Here is a 9,270-nt window from a genome sequence, read left to right on the forward strand (position 1 = left end):
AGTGTACTCCTCTTTAGATCTTAAGTTTAAGTTTTATCCGAGTTAATTTATGTGTTGTATTTGTTCTTTAAGTTGAACTCTCGATTAATCTTCCAAATTATTGTTGTTGGTTCTTAATTAATATGAAAAAATTTACTTTTAAAATTCATGGATGATTAATGTATCTGATTAAAAAATAGATGTATTTGGTTTAAAAAATGGACCAAATACATCAATAATTTTATGAATTAAAAAATTAAAGTTTTTTATATTAAAAATTAGAGAGTAGTTATTGTAAAAAAAAATTAGAGAGTAATCATTCTTTGAATCTGATATTTCCTTTTTCTTATATATAAATAGTTTTTTCCACCACCAGTTTTCGATTTACTGGACCGTCTAATTTAGTTCGAGGATCATTTCTGATATTAAATCCTTCCAACCGTCTCTCGATCGTAGTTACTAGTGGTCGAATCGTGATACTTTCTATCAAATTCAGCGTCAATTACTACCGAACCAACTAGATTCATTCAATTATTAATATTTGATCTATTAATATTCACCAAGTATATTAATAATCAAATGAATCTATAAAATAAAAATATGCTTATATATGAAATCGGAGAGAATAAGAAGAAAATAAAGATGATTCTAGAGTGTGAAGCAGGGTAGTAATAAAAGCAAGCTTCATTGAGAAGAGAGAGATATATAAGTGGGTTGGTTTGGGTTTCAAGAGAGGAGACATGCCCAACTTCAACCCAACAACAACACTTCAAACTATACTTGTCTTTCTTCTTCATTGCCAGATCCCAAAGGTAAGTTACTCTTCTCTCTCTCTCTCTCTCTCTCTCTCTTATCCTCTTTGCCTCTTCACTACTACCTACCTTTTTCTTTGGTTTTTTAAATTCTATTTTTAGTTCCACCCTTTACTATATCTTTTTATATTTTTAATAATTTTTCTTGTTTATTGGAGTTTCTTTTAGCATGATTTATGATTTATTTTATATTATGTATGTGGGATCCAAGTGGAGAAGAAGTTAAATTTTTGTATTTTTCATTTGCATGTGGAGTTTTTTAGGTCACTAACTTGACTTCAGATTTAGAAAGTGTTTTTTTGGGAGTAAAATTGTTTTTTTTTTTTGTTCTGTTCATTCTTAGTTTTTGCAATGAATATTGTTGATGGGGTTTTGAGAAAAAAGTTTTATTTTGATCTTACCATATTTGATTATTTGGCATGTGTGAAGTTTCGATAAAATCAATGACTAGTCAAAGGATAATCATAAATAATCTATTTGGGGGATTGATTTTATGAATAAACCTTAAAGTTTCAATTTTTTTCTTAGGTTTTCAAAGATCCTAAACAGAATATTGAACTCAAGTTTCAAGATAGAGAGATTAAAGCTTGATGATATAGGCTTTATAAGCTTGAGTAAGATATTGTGATCACTTTGTAGGCTGTGTTTGAATGTTTTGAGAATTGATTAAAAGTATATTGCATTGTTCAAAATATCCTTAATAGAAACATTTTTTATTGAGGTTATTCGAAAATGAAATCTAAACTAAATAAATTGTATTTTAAGAATGATTAAATTACTTATTACCAACAAATAATTTGTTCCAGTGGTTGTTGTGGGTTTGACCCTTACTCTTACATATGAAAAAAAATTCGGTTAGGAGATTAGAATTCACCTTGTGTGTCTCACTTGTTCTCCGAACAGAGATTAGTTATTGCTAAACGACAATTAAAATTTTAAAAGCCACCTTCTGATCAGTGGAGTAAAAGTACACATGTACTCTTGTTTCTGAGTTATGTTTCTTAGATACTACTCCGGTTTTGATTATAAGCAAAAACCAACTTTTTAAGTTCATTGAATGAAACATGTATTTGGACAATTTTATGGTCCGGATACATGCTTTATTCAATAAACCTAAAAAGTTGTTTTCTTATATTCGAAATCAGAGGGAGTACATAAACACACTTAAAGAGAAGTTATTGTGTCATAGAATTTCTGACCTTGCCTCATTCTATGTTTGTTCAACTCGAGTAATGTTCTACATGGTTGTAGTTTCCGTCTTAAAGTATTGTTTCTATGAACTTCTACTTATCTTTGATATGAGAGCAGCTAAGTTAATTGTCATTGTTGTTATAATTTCCATGTTTGAAATTTTTTTGTTTGGTTTTTCAATTGATTTTACATTAAATATGTTGCTTGCTGCCCCGACAATCACTAGTTCTCATTCGAGTACCTGTAATCCAATGGAATACGGCGTTTTGGTGTATTTGTGCGAGGGAAATGTTGTTTTTGGTTCGAAAATTCTACATGTTGTTGAACATCTGAAAATTGTGGTTAATTAACTACGTCAACATTCGTGGTTAATGAAATTATGTTAGTTGTTAACTATGTTTGTGATATTCCTTACCTCACTTCACACCAATGGATCTATCTAATATGGAATCGTTCTCTCAGGTCAATTTCTAAATTTTAAGTAATGGCTGTGTTGTTGAAGGTTAAATGAAGCCTTTTCTCTTTTTGAATCATCCTGATACCGAGTTCAATTGCTCACAAGTTGATCGTAATTCCTCAATGGTACGTGAAACTTATGTATTTAGATTTTTCACTTGCACTTTTATCAACCAAGTAATTATTGTCATCCATTTTCAGGCTCATGCTCCTTATCCTTACGGCGATCCAATTTTTGCTGGTTCATTAGTTGCTTACGCCCCACAGGCTGTTGTAAGTGTTGATGCTATTAGCATTTTATGATGCTTGATTATGTCGAAATGAAATTTTGTTACGTTTATTATTGAATGCATTTTTTTTTATATTTTGATTTGTTTTATAATATGTTACTGTTTTTTAATGTTTTAGAATCAACCCCAAATGATGCCTCAAATGATGGGATTAGCATCTGCTAGAGTTGCATTACCACTCGATCTTGCACAAGACGGACCCATTTATGTCAATGCAAAACAATACCATGGTATACTGAGAAGGAGACAGTCACGAGCAAAGCTTGAGGCTCAGAACAAACTCATCAAAAGTCGTAAAGTATGTTCCGTAAGATGTTTATACTTTAAACTCGGTTTTTACCATTCATGAGGAATGTTTTAATCAAAATAAGCTTGCTAGTTTATATGCTATCAAAATAAGCTAGTTTCGGTAGCACAAGCTAGTTCATGAATGTTGAAAATGATAAACTAGCTTATTTCGGTAGCACAAGCTTATTTTTATGGCATATAAGCTACCGAAAATGTCATGTTAATTATGTTATTTGAAAGGGAATGTTGTAATCACTTTGAATATCAGAAGAATAGGTTTAGCCATTTATCGCTTAGAATTAGAAATGAAGCTGTTATAAATTAGAATTAAGTGTTGCATTATTATTTGATTATGTAGAATGTGTTGCATGCTTATTCAGTTACATAATTTTGTAAAAAATATCATATACAAATGAGTTACCTGCTTAATTTAATGCAGCCATATCTTCATGAATCTCGGCACAAGCATGCTTTGAATAGGGTTAGAGGGACCGGTGGGCGATTTCTCAGCACCAAACAGCTTTCACAGTCTAATGCAGAATTCGTCACGGGTTCACATTCCGGCTCACTCAACAAATATGAGAAGGAAGATAATTTAGGGATAGAAAGTCACCATTCCTCAAAAACCGGAGATAACGTATCTTCCATCACAACATGTTCCGATCGGACATGTTTTTCGGGTAACAGTTTCAATTTTAGGCAGCCAGAGCACATGTTTCTCGGGAACTCTCCAAACATGGGCGGAGGAGCACCACAATGCAGTGGAGGACTCACATTTGGTGGAACAAAGCAACGCACTTCGGTTGTCCGGTGAGAGTTTCACTGGACAGGCAAATCATCCTTGGCTTAATCACTTTGGTTTCGGTGTTCATCATGTTTTCGGTTACTTTATTTTCTGTTTTTGATGTGTCTTGTGAACTTGTCTTTTTGAGAGACTTTCAAATTTGTGCATTAGTAGCACTGCACTTAGAACCTTTTGATTGTTTTCACATACATTTTAAAGTTGCTATTCCTTACACTTGTCTTTTGAACTGGATTTGAATAGTTTATGGTTGAAACTTTTTTGGCTTGTGATCAATATATAATTTGGTTTGTGCTTGGTTTGAAATATGTGAGGTCCAACATTGGATTAAGAAAACTTGTAGACATGTGTAGTAGTACGCGATGGTGCAAAGACACGATACGAGTGTTTGGATACATGTATATAACACAGTAGGGGTGCTCAAATCCCAACCAATCTCATTAAGGTTGAGTTGTTGTTACAAAGAAAGTGGCAGCCAAGAAGGAAGAGATGAGTGTGCATTGCCAATGTCTCCTTATAATCCTTTTCTCAAATTAGAGGGTTTTTTATTGCATACGCATAATGGATTTCGACAAGAGCTCAATAACTCTGTTCTGTTACTCAAATGGCTTGAAGAGAAAATGAGAACCTCGTTGCAAACAATTTCGAGATAAAGTCGAGGTGTGGCTGCGGCGGTTTACGTGTTTCAACCGCGGCAAGTTTTCCATGGTGGAGGTTTTTATGAGTTTGAATTGACAAGGCAATACTGTAGTTTGGAAGTGTTATATGAACATTGTTGTCTAAAAAAATAATTGGGTGTATTATAGCAAATCTTTAAATAACACCCACTTATTTTTTAAAGGTGTGTTAGCAAGTTATAACAAAAAATTAATGAAATACACCTTGAGGTGTATGTTGCTAAAACACTTATTCTAAAAAATGAGTGGGTGTATCAATTGTTAGTTGGTCCAGTGATGATTTGCGTTGGACTTGGTAGGGAGGACTATGGTTCGATCCCCCGCAACTGCGATCAGGAGGGGGCTCGATCCACTTGATGTCAGAACTGACACCCGAACCAGATTAGGCGGCCTAGTGGACAAGATACTGGTGGTGGAAAAAAAGAGGGTGGGTCTACATTAGCAATTCTTATAGATATTTGCTAATATACATCCACTTATTTTTTAGAAGGTGTATATTAGCATATAATAACTAAACAAAAAATCCCCTTAAGGTTAGTGAATTAAAAAAATTTAATGGGTTATGTTCTTGCATATGTACTCGTCCAATAAATCTTGATTGTATTTGTTTATGTTCTTACATATGTACTCAGGACACATTTTGAATCAAATTTAAATTAGATGTTTTCTCTCCCAACCCCCCTCAATTCTTTTCTACCCCCTGAATTTCCGTTTTTGCCCTTGGGGGTACTGCGGTTTATACGAACCGAAATAAGCTGACATGCTGATAAATTTCGGTAACCACTTACCGAAATCTGGGACATTTCGGTTCGCAGGTACCGAAACAATTATTTCGGTAAACTTCTACCGAAAATGGCCTAATTCCAGCTACCAACGTACCGAAATCTAGGACATTTCGGTTCGCAGATACCGAACAAGCTGACGTTCGTTTTTTGTGTACCGAAAACGCTAATGTTCGGTTTGCAGTTACCGAAATGGTCTAATATTTGGCTTCGGTGAATACGAACCGAAGTTTTTTGGCAAAAATGTTTGAAACCGCAAGGGGCAAAATTAGATTTTTGGGGGGTAGAAAAGAAATGAGGGGGGTCGGGAGAGAAAACATCTTTAAATTATTAGAAAATATGTTTTTCTAACCTGTGCAACATTAAACTTAAAGAGTTTTTTTTAAAAAAAATCAAATTTTTTGGTGGTGAGATGGTGAAAAAGAGAGATCCAAAGCATCTGCAGTGAGAAAGAGAGAGAGAGAAAAGACAGATATGGTTGGAGTAAAGATGGAATAGCATATATAAGATGTTTGATATTGCCATAGAGTACAAGGATGTATTTATTTGGTTGAGCTTGAAGCGATGTGACTCTTTATATACTTGTTTGCCAACTACTTCACAGTGGCAAGGATGTTTGTGGGTGCTTGACATTTGCAAATTATATTACTAAACTATGCTATATTTTGCATTTTATCAAATATAATTCGGGTCGGGTTTGAGTCGATAATTAATTATGCGTGTTCTTATTGCGGGTTTCGGGTTTGGGTGGAAAAAGCCAAACCAAATGGGTGTGGGTGTGAGTTTTATTTTCCCATCCGAACAACCTTTGTGTTTGAATTTGCGTTCAGGTGGTGATTTCGTGTGTGGGTTTGGGTAGTTTCAAACCCGCACCCGTAGACACCCATTACTATTCCTACTTAACCCGTTCGAAATCAATTTATAACTGGTTTGTAATTAAATTTGAGTGGTGCTATAATATGACACGACACCCTCTTGACACGAAGTTGCACGACCCACGCACAAACTCCATGCAATATACTCATTTGATGGGTTTAATGCTAATTTATCTAAATAACAAATTAACAATAAGTAAGCATAATCTAAACATTGTTGCTATACCACCTCACCATCATTAGCTATAGTCCAAAGCAATGTTTTCTGCAAATCTGCAATGGAATAAAGGTCAAATATACCAAACTCTTGCAAGATGCTACACGTATCAAAGCATCACTTATTACCAAAAAAAATCATGAATTAGAATTGTAGTAGAACCATTAGAAAATAATCATTTTTAATTCAAATCAAATAAAAGAAACAAATAGAAATGGTAGAAATCACTTATCGTGCAATTTGGAAGACAAATCTTGTTGTGCACTTTATCATTTTCCATTAAATTTAGGTTATTCACATGATCCAATTTAAATAGGTTTTATACTTAAACTATTTTTTTTTATTAGTTAATTAGAAAAAATAGATTTATGAATTATTTTAAAAACATAATTTTTTGTTATTTTTATGAATGAATTGGTTTATAACCAACCGAAATATTTTTTTTCTAAGCCCAATTGTAATTTTTACTCAGTCAAAAACATTCTTTTTGCACCTCCCAAAACATGTTTTTTATATTGTTTTAGAAAAAGAGTAATTGTTAAAATAAATAAAAAATCTGATTGTTAAATACAAAAAAAAAATTTATTATAGGCAAAAAAATTAAAATACTGATTTTATTTTTTTTGCCAAAAAAAATACTGATGTTTTTGAAAAACTAAAAACATTAAAAATCTGATTTTTTAATTATTTTAAAAATAACTAAAATAAGTAAATAATAATTAAAAATCTGATATTTAAATAAGTAAATAATAATTAAAAATCCGATTTTTAAAATAAAATAATAATTAAATAGTATGGGTGGTTGGTGGTGGCCCGCCGCCGGAAAATCACCGTCTGGCACCGTGTCAGTCGAAGCTCCGCCGCGCTGTCACCGGTGGTCTGGCGTTGACCGTCGTCGCGTTGACCACCGGTCATCCACCACCTCTTTTAATTAATTATTTTATTATATAATAAAGAATTTAAAAAACTGGACATTGGGTCTCAATTAGCTATTGAGCCTGAATTTGCAAACTAATTCCAAACCAATTACAAAATGTGGATATGGTTTATAATTGACGTTTTTTTATTACAGTGGTGTGGGTTTTTTTTTAAAAAAAATGAATTGGGCAAACTAAGATTGGATATGGATTGGTTAGTAATTTGGTTAAGGATAACCAGATTTTTTGCACACCCCTACTTGTATATAAAATACGATGTCCCTACTAACTGAGTTAAGCTCATAAGAACATTTTTTTTATATTTACTCGTGGAAAATATTTTTCTCGGGTTAATATAAAATAAATCAATTAATTAATTCGATCATTTATTAAAGGCTTAATTAGTTAAATGGTCCCTTAAAGACATTTTAGGTTTCACAATGGTCCCTTAAAAAAAAAAAAGTCTGATTTGGTCCCTTAATGATCCATCTGTTAATCAAACAAGTCCTTTCTGTTAAAATTTCTCAAAAAACGTTAACTTCTAAATGGGTCCTGATCTACCACAGTAAGGAATATTGATGGATAATTTTCGCAAGTGAACGAATTATCACGTAGTAATAAAAATATCGATCCACAGGGATTGTGTGATTAAACGAGTCTAATAGTGTTCATAAACATGATGCAAGAAATACACATAAATTGGGGGTATGTTGAGTGATGAATTGTTTAGAAAACGTGCTTTGATATGATGGAAAAGCGAGGTAGAATCATCGGAATCACCTAGTCTATAGCTAAACCACATGCAATCTACTAAATCATAGGAATCTACTCAAGTGTTCACAACTAGATCGACAAATTAGTGAATCGCAATCTCTTGTCAAAATCCACTCTATTCGTTGTCGATACTCCCCCGATCTCTCGGGCGGAAGCTACCTACAACGAATGAATTTAAAGCGCGTCGATCGTTCGCTACACTCTATGCCTCAATCTCTCGACCGGAGACACTCGAGTGCTCAATGCAATTCAGTTCAGAAATTAAATCAATACTCTCGCACGTGACTTAACTCGAAATCATTACAACACTAATGAAGGATCATAAAGCATTAAGAGACGAATTGCATTAAGTAAACACTATTAACAGAGTAAATTCTTACAATTAAGCAGATTACATGAGATTCATCTACATCCTAAGCTATCCTAGATCCTACCTCCACGAGGGATTTAGCTCCTCATGTTGCTTCGTTCGCGTCCTAGCTTCAACGTCATGGCTTGTGAATCCATGCTATTGGTGTGCTTGGAGCTATCCTCTGGAGTCTTGAATCCCAATCTTGAAGTTTCCAAACCCAGAATGTAGATCAAATTTGCAGAATTTTTCCAACAACAAAACAGAATTATGCAGAAACCATATATACTGAACGCAACCACGCCGCGCGTGGTTGCAGATCCATCAACTACGCCGCGCGTGATAACGGTATCACGCGGCGCGTGATCAAGTCAGAGAGCAATCTTCTTTTTGAACAAGGCTTCACGCCGCGCGTGGTCAGGTATCACGCCGCGCGTGATCAGAGTAAAAATCAAAGCTCCCTGTGATCTCCATCACGCGGCGCGTGATGGGCTACGCCCCCAGCGTAGTAAAAATCCTCCATTTCCTGCAATTTTTCCTGTTTTCTTGCAAAACAAGTAATCAAGCTTATGGTTAGATTTCTCTTATATTTATTGCTAAAAACCTACTAAAATGCATCTAATGTTGCTAAAATAGGCCTGGATTAGAGAGTGTGACGATTCGTCATCACAACCCCAAACTTAAACCTTTCCTTGTCCTCAAGGAAACAACTTTTACCTCAAGCTTTTGTGTCAAGACCTTGGCATTTTCCTTAAATTTACTCGAATCATACATACGTGAGAATCACCTGATGATCAATGATCCACCTGCAAACAATGCTCAATTGCACAATCGTTCCCGCAAGACATTTTCAAGTAGTTC

General features: G+C 34.1%; 1 pseudogene; it reads left to right on the top strand.

The window, feature by feature from the left end:
- Positions 1–603: 603 nt before the first annotated feature.
- Positions 604–4,124, top strand: LOC123885571 (annotated as a pseudogene).
- Positions 4,125–9,270: the final 5,146 nt, after the last annotated feature.

This window comes from Trifolium pratense, linkage group LG5, assembly GCF_020283565.1.
Source record: "Trifolium pratense cultivar HEN17-A07 linkage group LG5, ARS_RC_1.1, whole genome shotgun sequence".
NCBI lineage: Eukaryota > Viridiplantae > Streptophyta > Magnoliopsida > Fabales > Fabaceae > Trifolium > Trifolium pratense.